Here is a 20,133-nt window from a genome sequence, read left to right on the forward strand (position 1 = left end):
GTGCATGCTTGTGTGAAAGCATGTTGGTATGTGAGACACATGTGCAGATACCAAGATTTCATCAACATTTTTATGAGACCTTGGTCTTTTCTAATTAAGGGCAATTGCTGGACTCAAAACAGAACATAGGCATTCTAAGGAGTCTCCTTTAAGCACTCTCTCCATTCATTAGTGAATTTGTAAGTCCTATTTTAGTCAAATGAAAAGAGAAACATTCTTTTTAAAGTTGGTACACAATGCTATACACATACTAATCTCATAACAGGTTTGTCCTTAATATCCAGAGAAAGAGCTTAACTAATTAAATTCTATTAACTACTGTGAATTGAATATGAAAAAGATTATACAAGCTTAGCAATAACAACAGTCCTGCAGTGTCAACACAGATTCCTTAAAGGGCTCAAAAGAATCTAGAAAAATATGTTAGTCTAAAGATCAGAGGCCTGGAAGGTCTGAGATTTTGGACTTAGTCTTGAATCTTTTATTGGATAACCTTTGATGTTCATTTTTTATTTGACCTTTCATGGTTGTAATTTCCCAACAGTGAAGGGAAGATAACAATTTGTTTCTTTTTTTTTTTTGGCCATGCCATGTGGTATGGGGGATCTTAGTTCCTGACCAGGGATCAAACCTGTGCTCGCTTCAGTGGAAGCACAGAGTCTTAACCCTGGGCTGTCAGGGAAGTCCTGAAGATGACAATTTATTTATCTACCTCACAAGATTATATGAAGATCAACTAAGAAGCCCTCCCATCATGCTAAGTGGAATAAGTCAGAGAGAGAAAGACAAATACTGTATGACCTACTCATATGTGGAATCTAAAAACACTGAACTCACAAAAACAGGGCTTCCCTGGTGGCTCAGATGGTAAAGAACCTGCCTGCAATACAGGAGACCTGGGTTCGATCCTTGGGCCAGGAAGATCCCCTGGAGGAGGATGACAACCCACTCCACTATTCTTGCCTGGAGAACCCCATGGACAGAGGAGCCTGGCAGACTACAGTCCGTGGGGTTGCATAGAGTCAGACACGACTGAAGCGACTAAGCAGCAGCAGCATAAAAACAGGGAGTAAACTGATAGTTGCCAGAGGTTGAGGGGTTGGGGGGATTGGTAATGTTGATCAAAGGCTTCAAACTTTCACTTATAAGATGAATAAAATTATCAATGCTGTATTACATAATTGAAAGTTTCTCTAAGAGCAGAGCTTTAGTATTCTCACCACAACAACAAGATGGCAATTATGTGGAGTGAAGCATGTTTTAACACTGTAGTAATCATTTTGCAGTATATACATGTATCAGATGATCACATTGTACACCTTAAAAGTACATCATATTATACAGGCATATCTCAGAAGAAATATTGTGGGTTTGATTACAGGCCACCACAATAAAGTGAATATTGCGATAAAATGAGTCACACCAATTTTTTGGTTCCTCACTGCTTATAAAAGTTACGTTTCCACCATATTGTAGTTTATTAAGTATGGTATAGCGTTGTCTAAAAAAGCAATGTGCATAATTTAATTAAAAATTCTCTATTGCTAAAAAGTGCTAACCATCATCTGAGCCTTCAGCACTTCTGTGCTCTTTGCTGATTGAGGGTCTTGCCTTGATGTTGATGGCTACTGACTGATCAGAATACTGGTTACTGAAAGTTGAGGTGGCTGGGGCAGTTTATTAAAATAAGACAGAAATGAAGTTTGCTTCTGCTTTTTCTGAACAATTTCTCTGTAATCAGAGAAATGTTTGATAGCATTTTACCCAGAGTAGACATTCTTTCAAATTGGAGACAACTAAATTTACATAATATTCTAAATCCTTTGTTGTCATTTCAGCAGTCTTCACAACAGCTTCACCAGGACTAGTTTCCATCTTAAGAAACTATTTTCTTTGCTCATCCATAAGAAGCAACTCCCTATCTGCTGAAGTATTCTTGTGAGATTGAAGCAATTCAGTTACATCTTCAGGTTCCATTTCTACTTTTAGTTCTCTTGCTATTTCCACCACATGTGCAGTGACTTCCTCTACTGACATCTTGAACTCTTTAAAGTCATCCATGATAGTTGGAATCAACTTCTTCCAAACTCCTATTAATGTTGATATCTTGATGTCTTCCCATGAACCATGAATTTTCTTTATGGCAACTAGAATGGTGAACCCTTTCCAGAGCTTTTCAGTTTACTTTGCCAAGATCCATCAGAGGAATCACTGTCTGTGGTAGCGATAGCCTTACAACATGTGTATTGTAAGTAATAAACCTGAAAGTTGAAATTAGTCCTTGATCCATGGGCTGCAGAATGGATGTTATGTTAACAGGTATGAAAACAACATGAATTTCATACATCTCCATCAGAGCTCTTGGGTGACCAGGTGCATTGTCAATAGGCAGTAACATTTTTAAAGGATTTTTTTTTTTTTTTTTTCTGGGCAGTAGTTCTCAACAATGGGATTAAAGCATTCAGTAAACCATGTTATAAACAAATGTGCTGTCATCCGAGCTTTGTTGTTCCATTTATAGAGCAGAGGCAGAGTAGCTTTAGCATAATTCTTAAGGGCCCAAGGATTTTAAGAATGGTTAAGTGTGCAGTGGCTTCCCACATGGCAGTAGGGTAAAGAATCTGCCTGCCAATGCAGGAGATGATGAAGACGGGTTCAACCCCTGAGTCGGGATGATCCCCTGGAGGAGGAAATGGCACCCCACTCCAATATTCTTGCCTGGAAAATTCCATGGGCAGAGGACCCTGGTGGGCTACAGTACAGGGGGTCACAAAGAATATGACTCAACTTAGCGACTAAACATGGACTCACGCAAGTGAGCATTAGTCCCTAACGAGAGTCAGCCTGTCCTTGGAAGTTCTGAAGCTAGGCACTGACTTTTTCTCTCTAGCTGTGGAAATCCTAGATGGCATATTCTTCCAATAGAAGGCCATTTCACCTACACTGAAAATCTGTTGTTTGTTTAGTGTAGTCACCTTTGTGAATTTTCTTAGCTAGACCTTCTGCATAACTTGCTTTTTCACCTTGGACTTTCATGTTATGGATGGAGATAGCGTCTTTAAACTTCAGGGACCAACTTCTGCTGACTTCAGATGTTTTCTGTGTAGTCTCCTTACCTCTCCCAGCCTTCATAGAACTGGAGAGAGTTGGGGCTTTGCTCTGAATTAGGCTTTGGCTTAAGGGAATGTTGTGGCAAAAATTACCAGAGTGTGACACAGAGACAGAATGTGAGCAAATGCTGTCGAAATTATTATGCCAATAGATTTGCTCAACATAGGGTTCTCACAAACCTTCAGTTTCTTAAAAAAAAAAAAAAAAAAAAAACCTCAATATCTGTGAATCAAAACAAAGTGAGTCACAATAAAATGAGGTATGTCTGTATATCAATTGTATCTCAGTAAAGCTGGGAAAAAATGAGGTGCCCTTCAAGTAGTTCAAGGGAAGTATTCTTTAAATTAGGAGCCCATAAAAGTAAAAGATAAGATGACAAATAAAAGGAATAGAAAATAATTAAGTCACTGTATGCAAAGGATTACATGCTTTGCATAGAGGACCCAAAATAAATGAAACCATTGAAAAGCAAATTTAAACAATGCTAATCACAACTCTACAAAAATGTGAGGCTTTAACAAAAATGGACTTCCCAGGCAGTCCAGTGGTTAAGATTCCATGCTACCAATGGAAGGACAGGTTTGACCCCTGGCTGAGGAACTAGGATCCCACATGCCACAGTTCAGTTCGGTTCAGTCGCTCAGTCGTGTCCGACTCTTTGCAACCCCATGGACTGCAGCATGCCAGGCCTTCCTGTCCATCACCAACTCCCGGAGTTTACCCAAACTCATGTCCATTGAGTTGGTGATGCCATCCAACCATCTCATAAAGATTTAAAAAAAAAGGGGAGACTTATTTGAAAGTCGGTTTTATGAGAGGAGCTCCCAGTTCTCTTTTAATAGATTATTTCTCTTACAGAGGAGGTCATGGGAACCCACTCCAATATTCTTACCTGGAGAATATTATGGACAAAGGAGCCTCATGGGCTGCAGTCCATGGGATCACAAAGAGTTGGACACAACTAAAGTGACTGAGCACACATGCATGCACCCCCCTTTTGCAAGTGTATGACAAATGGGAATTATTGTCTACCAGTCAATTACTATTTCTTAAGTTCTCTGCTAGCTACATTTTTATTGTCTCAGCCCCCCAAATAAAGTGAACTGACTACTGTCTTTATTTTACAGAAGAGGAAACTGAGATGCAGAGAAATTAAATTACTTGCCAAAAATGGTAGCTGAGATTCAAATTCCCTGTATATACACTTACACCCAGAGACTGGCTTGACCCTGTGACTTGCTTTGGCCAATGAGATATTAGCAAGCATGATGTAAGCAGAAGCTCATAAGGGCTTTTTCTTTGGGGGCTTGTCTTCTTTGCAGTTCTTCCTGTTTGAACTATGAGACTACCCAAACCGGCCATGTGAAGGAGAAGGGAGGTGCCCAGAGGAGGGTCAGAACCAAGACCCCAAACACATGGCCCCAGTTGATCACTGATCACTATAACAAATATGAAAGAGTGATTCCCTGCTATGTGTGATGAGGACATTAGCATGTACGAGATACCTCCTCTCATCTCACTCTATCCACCTTCCAGGTATTAAGAGTTCTTTTTTAACTTACAGAAATATATAAAGTACTATAACAATGATTCTTTTTCCCTGAGAACTTTGTAGAACTGTGCTCTGTTGTAAAGGGATCTGAGGGCAGCATGGTTTCTTCCCCTGTGACACTGATTGGTTTTTTTTTTTTGTATTTTGCTTGATTTGTTTTTCTTTATCCTTGATAATGACCTAGCTAGCACATAAAGGATAGTATACCTAGAATGTAAGTTGGTATTGACTGCTAGGCATCAAGTTTATTTCAAACACAGCATATGCCTTTAGTCTGTAGTATTTATTTTCTTCATTTCTGGGAAACTTTTCTTGTTCTATATTTTCTTTTTTTTCCTGCTTTATTTTTTGGTTCCTTATATCCCAATATCTTTATGCTAGAGCCTCTTTAACTTTCTTTCTTAACTCTTAGCTTCTCTCTAATCTCTTAGATCTTTCTTCCTCCTCTTCTTTCTCCTTCACCTTTTTGCATTTATTATTTCTAGGCTTTTCTTTGTGAGAGCAATTCCATAGTCAGCAGAGCCTTTTCTCTTCCCTTTGCTCTTTCTAATTTGTTTATCTTCTCTTAATTTGGCCAAAATCAGTTTCAGTTTTTACAACTCAGAATCGTGGCAAGAAACAGAATTGCCCTACCATGCTTAAGATTTAGAGCTATTATGAAAGGGATTACTGTTGGGATGGGGATGAGGTTAAGAGAAAAAAAACCCAAGATATAGTAAGATCCCAGGGACTAACAATTGCTTGAAGATGCTACCATCCCTAGGACTATGGCACAAGGGGAGGAAAGAGTGTTCCTAGAGTCCACTGACAGTGAACACATGGAAGAGGGGATCCCTCGCATGTAAGCTAGAGTTGTGGAAATGGCAACCCACTCCATTAATCTTGGAGGGAAAATCCCATGGAGAGAGGAGTCTGGTGGGCTACAGTTCATGGGGTCGCTAAGAGTCAGGCATGATTGCGCATGCACATATGCATGGGAGCAGGGAGAGAGAAGGAAGAAATACCTAAGATTTTCCCTCCTCCCACCCTCTGGAAGCCTGAGGACATGGGAACAAAGGTGGTGAGTCTCAGGGGTCTGCTTCGCCTGGATCAGAGCAAGGCAGAGAGGGGCAGGGAATGGTGGTGACTGGTGGGTGGAGGTTGGCCAATGAGAGTAACCAGCACGTTCTTGTCTTCTTGTCAACTTACGTTACTGTCTTAGAGAATCACAGATTTTAACCCTTCCACAAGTCTCAAATATTTACTTTTGTTCACTGGAGAGTGTGTGTCTGCACATGCACAAACACACACACACACACATGTATATGTGCATATGTACATGTGTGTATTTGCCGAGTTTCCACCAGTATCTTCATGAAGCCTGATCTTAACAAATTTGAGGGAAGGTATAATCTTTAAAGCAAGAAACAGATGGTATCTTAGAAAATCTCTGTAAATAATGAGTCCACTTCATTTTCTGTATTCATCAGCTCTATTTTGTTTAAAGAAAGAGAGAAGAGCCACAAAAGTTTATAGCCAGAGTTTCTCAGACTAGCAAATTTCTTTTTATCTCATACTTTTGCTTTGATTTGTTTTTGAGCCATAAAAAGTTGAATTTTTATTCTTACTAAGTCCAGCCATTGCCTGAAATAATTGGGAGATATTACCTTCTTGTTTTAAGTTAGAATATCTTCTAAGTGGGACTCTTTTATTTCATGTTAAATATTTGTTTGTTCTTGCTATGCTATTATTTTCATTTTGATCATGCTCAGGTAATACTCCAGTGATACAATGTTGATGCCTTCTTCCTACCATCTGAGGAAGATTTATTTCTTTTCCTCACATATACAGGTGGTGGGCTGAGTATTTACATTTTATCCACTTTGCTATAGCCTGAGGGAATGGTAGGGTCAAAGGATCAGCTCAGCTGAGGGGAGCATATGCAATCTTCATTTTCTTTGAGTGCTTGGACTCTGTCCTATCTCTTGAGAGTTTCTTAAAAGCTTTGCACCAACTTGCTGTGTTCCAGTCTAAGGAGACAGCCATCCAGCTGTGTTTGGCAACCACTGTTAAAGAATGTTGACATTGAATGGACCTTAACCTTATTACACTAACTGAAGTCGGTCAGACAAAGACAAATATCATATGATATCACTTATATGTTGAATCTTAAAAAGATGATACAAATGTACATACTAATAAAGCAGAAGTAGACTTACAGACATAGAGAACAAATTAATGGTTACCAAAGGGAATAGTGGTAGGAGGAGGGAGAAGATATGTTAGGAGTATGAGATTAATATACACACTGCTATATATAAAATAGGTAACAAGGACCTACTGTATAGGACAGGGAATTATATTCAATATCTTATAATAACTTAGAGTAGAAAAGAATCTGAAAAAGAATAGATATCAATGTATATGTATTACTGAATTACTTTGCTGAACACTTGAAACTAACACAACATTGTAAATTAACTATACTTTAATAAAATAATTAATTATTTTTAAAAATCTTAAAAAAAGGAGTGTTGCTATAAGAACAGGTCTGAAGAATTGTCTGAGCCACCAAGGAATCCCAGAAACAGGAGAGCATCGCAGAATTAAATAAGTTGACTTTCCTATGTAAAGTCAGAAGATGTTAGATCTAGACAGACAGCCTAGCATATTTCTCTGAGAAGAGATATTTTACTTGGCTCTCTTTAAGTTATTATGGATAACTAGCAGCCACATAATTTCATTCTGATGTTGGCTTTATGAATTAGAAAGAAAGGATACTAACCAAGAAGTTGGGAAAGCCCACGAGCATCATTGTAGAAACAGAAACCCAAATAAAGGAGTTGGATAGAGATGTTTCTAAACAGTACAGTGAGAAATGGGTCAGTGAAAAGAGCTAAGAAATAGCTGGTTTAGTTCCATTTCCATAAACTCCAGAAGACCGCAGAAAGTATTAAGCTACACAGTTTCTTTTTTTTTTCTTTTATTTTTAAACTTTACAATATTGTATTGGTTCTGCCATATATCGAAATGAATCCACCACAGGCATACACGTGTTCCCCATCCTGAACCCTCCTCCCTCCTCCTTCCCCATACCATCCCTCTGGGTCGTCCCAGTGCACCAGCCCCAAGCATCCAGTATCGTGCATCGAACCTGGACTGGCGACTCGTTTCATAGATGATATTATACATATTTCAATGCCATTCTCCCAAATCATCTCACCCTCTCCCTCTCCCACAGAGTCCAAAAGACTGTTCTATACATCAGTGTCTCTTTTGCGGTCTCATACACAGGGTTATTGTTACCATCTTTCTAAATTCCATATATATGCATTAGTATACTGTATTGGTGTTTTTCTTTCTGGCTTACTTCACTCTGTATAATAGGCTCCAGTTTCATCCACCTCATTAGAACTGATTCAAATGTATTCTTTTTAATGGCTGAGTAATACTCCATTGTGTATATGTACCATAACTTTCTTATCCATTCATCTGCTGACGGACATCTAGGTTGCTTCCATGTCCTGGCTATTATAAACAGTGCTGTGATGAACATTGGGGTACACGTGTCTCTTTCCCTTGTGGTTTCCTCAGTGTGTATGCCCAGCAGTGGGATTGCTGGATCATAAGGCAGTTCTATTTCCAGTTTTTTAAGGAATCTCCACACTGTTCTCCATAGTGGCTGTACTAGTTTGCATTCCCACCAACAGTGTAAGAGGGTTCCCTTTTCTCCACACCCTCTCCAGCATTTATTACTTGTAGACTTTTGGATCGTGGCCATTCTGACTGGCGTGAAATGGTACCTCATAGTGGTTTTGATTTGCATTTCTCTGATAATGAGTGATGTTGAGCATCTTTTCATGTGTTTGTTAGCCATCTGTATGTCTTCTTTGGAGAAATGTCTATTTAGTTCTTTGGCCCATTTTTTGATTGGGTCATTTATTTTTCTGGAATTGAGCTGTAGGAGTTGCTTGTATATTTTTGAGATTAGTTGTTTGTCAGTTGCTTCATTTGCTATTATTTTCTCCCATTCTGAAGGCTGTCTTTTCACCTTGCTTATAGTTTCCTTTGTTGTGCAGAAGCTTTTAAGTTTAATTAGGTCCCATTTGTTTATTTTTGCTTTTATTTCCAATATTCTTGGAGGTGGGTCATAGAGGATTCTGCTGTGATGTATGTCGGAGAGTGTTTTGCCTATGTTCTCCTCTAGGAGTTTTATAGTTTCTGGTCTTACGTTTAGATCTTTAATCCATTTTGAGTTTATTTTTGTGTATGGTGTTGGAAAGTGGTCTAGTTTCATTCTTTTACAAGTGGTTGACCAGATTTCCCAGCACCACTTGTTAAAGAGATTGTCTTTAATCCATTGTATATTCTTGCCTCCTTTGTCAAAGATAAGGTGTCCATATGTGTGTGGATTTTTCTCTGGGCTTTCTATTTTGTTCCATTGATCTATATTTCTGTCTTTGTGCCAGTACCATACTGTCTTGATGACTGTGGCAGTTTCTTACCACTATAATTTGGTTATGTTTTATTCCCTGTTAGTAAAATGGCATGCTGAAGTCCATGGGGCAAAGAGTTGGACATGACTTGTCGTCTGAACAATGACAAGTAAAACAATCTTTAGAAAATATTAAAGGAGTTCTGTGTAAAGTGAATATGCATTTGTTTCTTCATAGCATCTCTCTGGTGAAGAGTCCATGGAAGTTTTGCTCTAGTTTTAAGGAATGGGGAGAATAGGGGTGGGGCAGGGAGTGGAAGAAGCGGGTAGAATTATTATCTATAAAAATGATGCAATCCTAGAGCTCCTGGTGGCCATCTTTGCCACTTTGAGGGGGGGAGAATCAGTCCAGAGCAAAACAGAGACAGAGGGAAAAAGTCAGACCCTCGAAGACATCATTGAAGCACCATGATCTAGCCATACCTCAAGTTTATTGTTTGAATTTCCTAGTTAGTTAGAAAGCTAGACAAGTCTTTGTTTCAACTACATTGGGTAAGATTTCTGTTACTGAAGTACAAGTACAAGCGAAAGTCACTCAGTTATGGCCGACTCTTTGTGACCCCCTGGACTATCCAGTCCATGGAATTCTCTAGGCCAGAATACTGAAGTGGGTACCCTTTCCCTTCTCCAGGGGATCCTCCCAACCCAGGGATCAAATCCAGGTCTCCTGCATTGCAGGTGGATTCTTTACCAGCTGAGCCACAAGGGAGTTTCCTTATTAATATATTATATTTCCTATGGATCAGCAGGGAGAAGAGTGGTTAAACTTCAGAAATAGCTAGGCCTGCACTTTGGAAAAGAGGACCCTTTTGAAGGGGATGAATGTAGTCAATGAAGAAAGAGAGCACTGAGCAACTGTGTGGAAAACAAACAAACAAACGAAAGATAACAGAACAAGCAATAATAACAAAACAGGGGAAGAACTTAAATCCCCAAGAGCCCCACTTAATACATCTGATTTGCCTGGCTAGGTGAATATTTTCTTTTTGTTTTCCCAAAGAAGTTTGTTTCTTACCATGTATTGGATAATGTCAGGGGATTTCTTTATGGAGGAAGGAAGCATTAGGAAGTGAACATGGGGGTGTTATTATTACTGTATGTTTTGTAATTTCTTACAAAAATTTGTAATTATTTACAAATTTTGCTGTTTTATAAGTTTTATCACTCCTGTTTTTTTCCCAGAGACTGCAAGTTCTTTGGAAACATGGATTATATCATACCTTGTTATGCCAAGACACCTAGTGTTTGGTACAATGTTGGACAACACCAATCATGGAGCATAGAACGTGTTTGCGACAGAAACCAGAAACTTTAACTCGGAATCAAAAACAGTTGCCTTGGGTCTAATGGAGGTATCTTGCTCCAAGGAATGGCACAACAATAGAAACCTCAGAAAGGTAAGGGACCAAGGACCAGCTTATGGCTTAAAAGTATCGTTAAGCATCTGATCTACTTTGACATTGCTAAAAAATTATCTTCAAGGCTGCAGCAAGTAGTATACATCTGTTTTGTATCAAAATTTAATATTGTGCTGATTTTATGAATGACAAAATGGTCTATTTTACAGCCACAAAATTTCAAGCCATCACTTTGTGACTAGTAATATTTTGCCTTTTAAAATTCTAAAAACTTATCATGGATACTTTAGGAAACTAAACTTTGGAAGTCAGAAGAGAGCAACATTACTTCATTCTTTTTCTTAAATGAAAAGTTGTAAAGCATATTTTGAAACATCGTGATGAAGATCCTAAATGTAGTTGTAGTTTTACTTATCTGATTGCTTGGCTTAATGCAATCTTACTGAGCCAGCAGACCAGCTATTCAGAATTAGATAACAGGTTGGCAAAACATGACATCGTCATTTGTGACAGTCTTAGACAAAGTTATAAAACAGGTGAATTCAGCCTTCAGAAACTGCTGCCTTCTCTTTCTAACCTGATCCCCCTTTTCAGTGCTCTCTTTGTTTCTTTCCCACACTATCTAAGAAAATAATCAACATACCAATCTGGTCATGTCACCTTTGATTGAAAGTGGTCCAATGGCCTTTGCCTCCTGGTAGAATAAAATCCAACTTCTCTGCAGGATAAATAAATTTTGGTTTTGTGATATGGGCCTTTCTTATCTTAGGAATCTGCCAGTGAATTTGATCCCTTTCTGAGTTCACTGTTATCCCACATTATTGAAGATCAAGGTCTTCTAAGTAGCACACTTCTTCCTCATTTAATTTTTCAAAACCAATTGAGAGATCAGGCAAAAGTATAAAGGCATATGGGAACCAAAATATGACCTCTGTTACTGACAGGATATTAGAAAAATTCACATTGGTGGACAAGTGGGCTTCCTAATACCAGTTCCCAGAGCTACCATCCCAGTAGATGGTCATACTAACCAAGGCATAGGCAGTTCAGGACGAGGGCAAGCTCCCCCCACTTGGTCCCTGTGTACCCCACAAGGTACTTCCCTGCAGGTAACCTAGGTCCCAGGACTGGCCTTCTTACACCCAGTCTCTCTCTTCAAATTTTCCAATCTTGTTAACTCATTCTTCCTCGGAGGAGGACTGAGTGAGGTCAAGGTGAGGTGGGATGAGGAAGGCCTTATAATACACATGAAGGGCCCTCCAGGGAATGTGAAGCATAATAAATGGAGAAGCATCACTCCAGTTAGACAACTGACTTTCCAGCTTCACTTTTCTTATTGCCAATGCACAGAGTTGTTGTTTTTTTTTTTTAAGTGAAGATTTATGGATGTTGGAGTCTTTATTGCTTGTATGTCTGAAAACATCTTTATTTTTTCTCTTGCTTTTGAATGATTATCTAGCTTGATGGCTTTTTCAGAAACTTCACAGACCACCTTCAGTGGATACATGATGTAAGGCAAGGAAAAGTGCTAAGTTCAGGTGGTGGCTGAGGGATGCTACCTTTTAGCCACAAGTATTTGTCTATACTTTCTTTACGTATTGGGTTTTTGCATAATGCTATTTTCAAGAAAGATCTTGTCAACAGACAGATCTTGGGAAATGCTACTGTAGACTAATCTTCTTATAAAAATAGTGAGGACAAATACTTAACTAGCACTTTTTACGTCAGGTACACTAAGTAATGTGTGTGTCAAACACTGGTGAAGTGAATGAGGTCAAAGTCACTCAGTCGTGTCCGACTCTTTGCAACCCCATGGGCTATACAGTCCATGGAATTCTCCAAGCAGGAATACTGGAGCAGGTAGCCTTTCCCCTCTCCCGGGGATCTTCCCAACCTAGGGATTGAGCCCAGGTCTCCCGATTTGCAGACAAATTCTTTACAGCTGAGCCACAAGGGAACACATATTACTTTATTTTTCAAAACAAACTGGTGAAATCATTATGATATTCCTCTTTTATAGATGAGGAGATTGAGGCCCTAACAAATACCTTTTCTGAAGTTACATAGCTAGTAAGAGGTACAGCTGGAATTTGACCCCAGTATTCTGAATTCAGAGTATATATTATAAATGATTGTGAAGTGTTTGTGCATCATTGTGAAACGTAGAAAGTTGGAATGAATCCCACGTCTAAATACTGGAAGGGGAGAACAAGAGCCTTGACTTCCTTGCTTTGCTGCTGGACTTTTCCTATGCCACCACACCACTCTCAGGGTGGCAGCTTACTCTGTACACATGTGATGCTGACTCTGGTCAGCACCACGATCACTGCTGCTGATTTAGTGGAGATGATTCCAAACTCGGATATTCTACATCCCACTTGACTTTACCAGTTAGATGACTCAAACAAGCTTCTTGAACTTAGGCAGTCCCCCAAAGACCTTGAGATTCCACACCCGACAGACCTGTTTGCCCGACCCGCTTCTGTTTTCAGTAAATGGCATCATCTTTTGTCAGTTGCTCAAGCCAGAAACTTGTTTGTCATCTTTAATTCCTCTCTCTCCTCACCTCCCACATCCAACCCACAAACAAATCTTTTTGATACCAACCCCAGATACAGCTGGAATCTATATAATTCCCTCAACACCACACAACCCTCTTAGGAAAAACAACCGAGTAGCTATTACTGCCTCCTATCTTTTCCTTTATCTCTGCAGAATGAGCGCCCTCTATATACCATCTGTTTCTTCAGAAGTTTACACTTCAAAACATTCAATAGCAACACTACCCAATCCTTTTTCTTATTTTGGAAGCTTATTTTGTGGGAAATATATTGTCACAAACATCTCAAAATTTACCATGAAAAATTTCTTTCAAAAATATAAGAAAGTATAAATATACATATCCTACAACCGTCTTATCCCCACTTTCTGTATGCTTGATCTAATATCTAATTCATTTGGTTAAAAAGTTGTTAATATTTGAAGTAAGCCGTGTGGGCATATTTTATGGAAATTTTCCACAAAAAAAGCTTTTGCTATCTGTTTCAGTATTTAACTTTTCAAGATTTGATATCAAAATATATACTTGGGAAAATTTAATTTCAAACAAAGTACTTAAACTGTATTGAACTTGTTTAGTTTGGACATATTTTAATCTTCTTTTTATATTGGCATGTTATAATTAATGGCCTATTTGAAATTCCATTAAATCTTTTATTATCCGAGGTTCATAACTGTAGCATAAAATTTCTTCTCGGTGCTGAAACTTGTTATACAAGGTTTCAGCCTAGAACCAATTAAAAAAATTAGTCATTAAATAGTTTGTCTTTGAATGCAGACTTGTCATTTTCATTAATTTTTTGACTAAGCTGTTTAGCCAGGTCTATACTGCTCTGTGTTAATACTCTAAAAACTGTTTTTGAAATGTTCGTAGGAATAGTGATGAGATGTATAGGAAGAATATTTCTAATTTCAGACTGGGAATGGTGTGCCTCCCCACGCCCTCTCTAGTGTCTAGTGTCCTTCAGTCCAGTATCTTTCTGGTTCATGATTGCCACCAAGTAAACCTTTATTCCTGCTCCAGGGCTGCCTATCCTTCAGTCTAGTATCTTTCTGGCTCATGGTTGCCATCAGGTAGATCTTTATTCCTGCTCCAGGGTTGCCTATCTGTGCAGGATGGTGTGTGGAATCTTAATCAGACGTTCAATGAATTCTCCTGTTTTCAGCCCCACATTCATCTCCCATGTTGAGGAGTACACAGCACCACAGGTTTTTGAGGCTCCTCAAGATTCTGCAGTGAAAGTCAAGTTGCTTCCTGGTTAGAGAGATGGAATAATGCTGAAGAGCAGTCACTTGAGTTCCCATCTTGTATACCATATGCTGGCCTTTTAATCTTAGATCACTCACTCAACTTTGAGTCTCAGTCTCATCTATAAAAAAGGGATGGCAAGCGATCACAATTTTTATGGGATCAAGTGAATTAATTAGGATAAGGTTAAAAAGGCAACAGAGGGCTGGATTAGGCAGGACACAATAGATCACTGTAATGACCTAGTTTTTACTCTGAGTGATATGGAGAGCCATTGAAAGGTTTTGAATAGAGGAGTAAAATTATCAGATTTATATTTTTTAAAAATAGAAGTTTTTACCATTAGAATTTTCTGGAAGATTAAATGACAGATTGTAAGGGAAGAGTTAATATTGATTGGAGGGATTTTAGCTTTAGCAGTGATGGAGTTTCCATCAAGTGGGATTTTGTTTGGTGTAAAGGGAGTTGCATTTTGATTTTCTGTTGGACAACTAGATAAAGTGTTGGGAAGAGAGTTGTGGACATGAATTGTAAATGTGAGAGTTTTTGTATAGAGACTATGTTTAATGCCATGAGAAGGGATTAGATGAACAATGTGGTGAGTATAAACAGAATACCAGGGACTGAGCCTTGGGGCACTCTACCAAGAGCTCAGGGTGAGGGAGAGAACTGGAGACGAAAAGGGTTGCTCAGTGAAGTGTGAGGAGTCTAAAGTAGTGGGTGTCCTAGAAAGCAAATGAAGACAGTGGTTAGAGGAGAAGTGAGGATTAATGTTCAGTGTGGCTGATAAATAAGATTAGAACTATGAATTGATTATTGGATTCAAACAGTGAAATTCATTGATGATGACAAGAGTAATTCTCATGGGGATTTGGGCAAAAGTAAATGAAGTGGTTTTAAATAACAACAGAAGGAGCGGAATTGGAGGTAGCAAGGTAGATAAGTCTAAATGAATTTTTCTGAAAATTGATGGGGTGGTAGCTTGCAGATGTTGGAGACAAGAGCTGATTATTATTATTTTTTTTTTTAGAAGAGAGAAACAATGGCTTATCTCTATGTGATGGGAATCAATCTTGGTGGACAGAACTCTAAAATGCTATAGGCTAGTTCTAGATGTAGAATCTTTACATATAATAGCTAATAAATGAAATCTATGGTCACAGCTGTGTTACTGTGTTTACAAGAGAAAAACATTTGTAAGCATAAAGCACAATGATTAAGTGCATATGCGAAGTTTTGTCTCGCTTCACAATTCCAACATATGTGCTCAGTTGCTTTAGTCGTGTCCGACCCTTTGTGACCCCATGGACTGTGGCCTGCCAGGCTCCTTTGTGCTTGGGATTTTCCTGGCAAGAATGCTGGAGCAGGTTGCCACACCCTCCTTCCGAGGATCTTCCTGACTCAGGAATCGAATCCATATCTCCTGCATCTCCTGCATTGCAGGCGATGTTTTACTGCTAAGGCACAGGGGAAACCCTCCAGCTCTCAACTTCAGAGAGTTTTGATGAGGATGCCTTCAGTCTACTGGTGTTTATTGAATGTCTGATACATCGCAGGCATTCTTCTAGGTGCTGTGTATAAGCACTGAACAAAACAGATAATCAATGCTTGTGCTTTTTCACAATGACTGACATATAAAAAGCATTCAGTAAACATAGGTTCTTCTCACTGTTCTTTTCATTGTTATCATCATCATCATTCTCATCAACATCAATACAGGCCAAGTAATGTCTGGAAATACTCAGAAATATGGAATATAATAAATGTTGGAGAGAACAGTGAAAATATAAAGAGAAAAAGCACAGAATGAATCTATTTTTTGAAGATGAGAACTAGGAATACAAGGTGGAAGAAGGGATATTATGGTTTGATATAAAAACGAAACTCATAAATAGAATGGCTGTGAGGGAATGAGCTCTCACAGGTGCTATTCAGGCAGCAACATAAGGAATGTTGTATTAGGTATTTTGACTTGGCAATGATATGAAAGTCTTGGGAGTTTCTAAGATCTCTTATGGGGCTTCCCTGATGGCTCAGCGGTAAAGAATCCCTCTGCCAATGCAGGAGACTTGGGTAGGATCCCTAGGTCGGGAAGGAAATGACAACCCACTCCAGTGGGGAGCAGGAAATGGCAACCCACTCCAGTATTCTTGCTTGAAAAATCCTGTGGACAGAGTAGCCTGGAAGGCTACAGTACAAAGGGCCGCAAAGAGCTGGACACCACTGAGCGACTGAGCACACAGGCACAGCACCCAAGATCACTTATGGATCTAAAATGTAAGAATTCTATACAATTTCTATAAGTATAAATGATTCGTCCTGCTTGGAATTTTGACTCATGTGTTCTTAGGTGAGCTACTTAACCTCTTTGGGTGTTAGTTTTGGATCTCATCTGTAAAAAGATGAGCCCACTGACAATTACCTCTAATAAATTTTTAGCTCTATAAACACTAGTAAATGAAAACCACCTGAGAAATTTTTCCCACTTGTTTTCAGTGTTTGTTTTTCTTGGAGCTAGGAATGTGGAGAATTCTGGTATATGCATAATATATAATTCTATGATTCTTACTTTTCTTTTCCATTATATGAATTATATTTGAAAGAAACTTTGTTTTGCAAGCAAGCAGAGATGGCTCAGTAAATAAAAACTGTATTTCAGAGAGAATAACATGCAGTGTAGGCAAAATCACTTATTCTTTGTACTGAAACCTAAGTTATTAGAAGTGAACAAAATTGCAAACAATTATTGTGAGAAAGAACTCCTGCTTGTCGATCTTAGAATGTTGACTCTGAGGGCTGGTTCTGTGGTGCCTGGGAGTATTGAGAGTAAGACAACCCTTCCTAAAAAACCCTTTTTTTAAATGTGTCTTTTTCTCCCCTTCAGTGCTCCATCCTCCTTCCTCTGCTTCTTCTCTTTGCCCTTCCTTTTTTCTCTTTCTAAACAAGTAATTATTTGAGTATCTATTATATGCTCAGGTAAGTGATGAAGAATGGGGGCAAGGGAATAAGTATAAGACTTGGTCCCTCATTTTGAGGTATTTTAGAGTATATAAGGAAAGAAGGAAAAAAGAAAATACCATAAGCGTAGGTCTTACAGTGACCTCATATTGTATTAAGTGCCGAGAAGACAAAGATTCATGCCTTCATATGGTGTATAGTCTGGTATTTGGCAGCCATCATTCATTTACTGCCCTCAACAACCCTGTGAGATACTTAGCATATCCTCATTTTACAGATCAGAAGAAATTTGTCTACGTGTGTTTGAATCTAAAGCCATATTTCTCTTCACTACATTGTGCTCCCATACAGGAACAACAGAATGTAATTGGATCTAGTGCACTGTGGGATGGAGTTGGCTGTATTTATAAGATATGAAAAAAGGAAAAGGTATTACAGACTGTTGGAAAGATGGGTGAGGACTTTATGGAGAGGTGGAGACTTGAGTCATTTTCTCCATTCATTCCTCAATGAAATATTTATTAGGGACTTTATGCCAAGCACAGTGCTATATCTGGTTTAGTTGTTTGTGACAAATTTTAAAAAAGATTGATGCTTACAGATAAAATTATAACCAAAATTTGTAAAATATGTTATATAGGGCACAAAAGTCATCTTTCATACTTTTTATCTTCCCAAGTTCAACTGACATAAACTAATTTCAGTTTCTTTTTTTTTTTTTTTAATTTCAGTTTCTTGAATTAAGAGAACCTCTAAGATCAACCAAGTCAACCAAGATTCTTGCTTTATATTAGGTTTTCATTTAAAACAAACATTTAGCACCATGTTTCCCAAATGTAATTGAAAAAAGTAATCCCTTGGGGTACTTCTTGAACTTAGAGATTCCCCCCAAATCTGAAAATCTATATTTTTAACAATGGCCCCAGTTTATTTTTTATCATCAGCAAATTTGGAAATCACTAATTTAGCCCAAAGCCACTGAAATCTAGCCTTTGATTTCATGATAATCAGCTCAGACTTACACCGTCCAAGTTGGTTGGGCACACAGCTGCAAATGTCAGTCAGATCAATGGGCCCAATGTACTTGAAATCGGCCTTAAGTTTTGATGGGAAAAAAGCATTCCAAACCAGAGTTAGGTGAACAAAATTTGAGGTTATTAATTTTTAACCTATTAATAAAGGGAAGAAAAACCATATCAGTGTCATTTAAAAATTCCTAACATTAAACTTTTGAGGGAAGAGAATCATATGGTGCAGGTAAAAAGATGGTGGTGGTATCATTCATTGTAGGTTTATACATGAATATTTGAAGCAAATCAAATATGATAGGAAAGATGGAATTCTGTTTTTGTTGCTGTTATTGTTGTTGTTTAGTTGCTCTGTTGTGTCTGACTCTTTTGTGACTCCATGAACTGTAGCCTGCCAGGCTCCTCTGTCCATGGGATTTCCCAGACAAGAATACTGGAGTGGGTTGCCATCTCCTTCTCCAAGGGATCTTTCTGACCCAAGGATCAAACCTGCTTCTACTTTGGCATGCAGATTCTTTACCACTGAGCCACCAGGGAAGCCCAATCTAGTTTTTAGGAAAAGATTATTGTTTTCTTTTCAGTTTAATAGAATTCAAGGCTGAATAGCAAGGGGTGACCAAGAATTTTAGTGACAAAGTTTTTGAATCCTAGAGGAGGATTAGTAAAGAAAAAAAAAATCTGTTTATATATAAAATGCCTAGCAAATATTTCTTAATGGTGATTATGATAAGATTTCTCAAACCCTGAGCTTTTCTTTTTTGTTTTTCTTTTTTGATTAGGCAACTCAGGGCTGGCTTGTGGTACAGGGAAGAAAAGGTATTTTAGCATTTCAGTCCTTAGTGGTAAAGACTAATGTGATCTGTTCTGGATATTAATCTATATGCTTAGGTTTGTGTTGGTCCTGGACTTAACTTACTGAGTGATTTTGAGAAAGCTACTTAACTGCTCTGCTTTTCATTTAATCTCTGTCAAAGAAAGGTAACAACACATATTCTATAAATCTTGTTCAATTATTGTGAATGTTAAATGAGATAATGGGTGTTAATACAGAGAGTTACTAAACTCCACTGATAATCATAAAACCTATGTACTTTGTCTCAAATGGCCTTAAAAAGCATTACTCTGCACTGTTTAAACGGAGAAGGCAATGGCAACCCACTCCAGTACTCTTGCCTGGAAAACCCCATGGATGGAGGAGCCTGGTAGGCTACAGTCGATGAGGTCTCGAAGAGTTGGACACGACTGAGTGACTTCACTTTCACTTTTCACTTTCATGCATTGGAGAAGGAAATGGCAGCCCACTCCAGTGTTCTTGCCTGGAGAATCCCAGGGACAGGGGAGCCTGGTGGGCTGCCGTCTGTGGGGTCGCACAGAGTTGGACACGACTGAAGTGACTTAGCAGCAACAGCACTGTTTAAAAGGACTATTTGGTCAGGAAACCTAAGTCAGCCAAAGGAAAGGCCCTGATAAATTTTCGAGATCCTTCTAATGCCCACATTCTCTCAGGTGATACAGTTATAAGTTCACATCATCACCAGAAATCATTTCAGCATCAGAGAATGCAAGAACAGTGGTGTGGGAGCTTCTTGTAAAGCTCCTCGTTTCCTGCTGTGCTTGTTGAGCAGCTCAGTAGAGGCTGTCATGATCTCCCACTGGCTGCTTCTCACTGGCCCTGTAACTCAGCAGCTTGTGTTCCTTCCTAATTTACATGCTGTGACTCACTTAGAATGCCAAGTGGGAAAATGCTGGCAATGCAAAGGTTAATGGAAGCGCTGACACAAGCCTAATTGCAGCACCACAAACGTTATCTCCGTAATTGTAGCTAGCACTTATCTCAGTTTCTC

General features: G+C 38.7%; 1 long non-coding RNA gene across 1 annotated transcript in view; it reads left to right on the forward strand.

Moving 5' to 3' along the window:
• The window catches only part of LOC139176411 (uncharacterized), a 124,053-nt gene that overhangs the window by 48,887 nt on the left and 55,033 nt on the right, over positions 1-20,133 (forward strand). Inside the window, exon 2 of the long non-coding RNA XR_011560867.1 lies at positions 10,320-10,534. This is a non-coding gene — a long non-coding RNA (uncharacterized lncRNA). The remainder of the gene's footprint in view (positions 1-10,319; positions 10,535-20,133) is intronic.

Source organism: Bos indicus, chromosome 2 (genome assembly GCF_029378745.1).
Source record: "Bos indicus isolate NIAB-ARS_2022 breed Sahiwal x Tharparkar chromosome 2, NIAB-ARS_B.indTharparkar_mat_pri_1.0, whole genome shotgun sequence".
NCBI lineage: Eukaryota > Metazoa > Chordata > Mammalia > Artiodactyla > Bovidae > Bos > Bos indicus.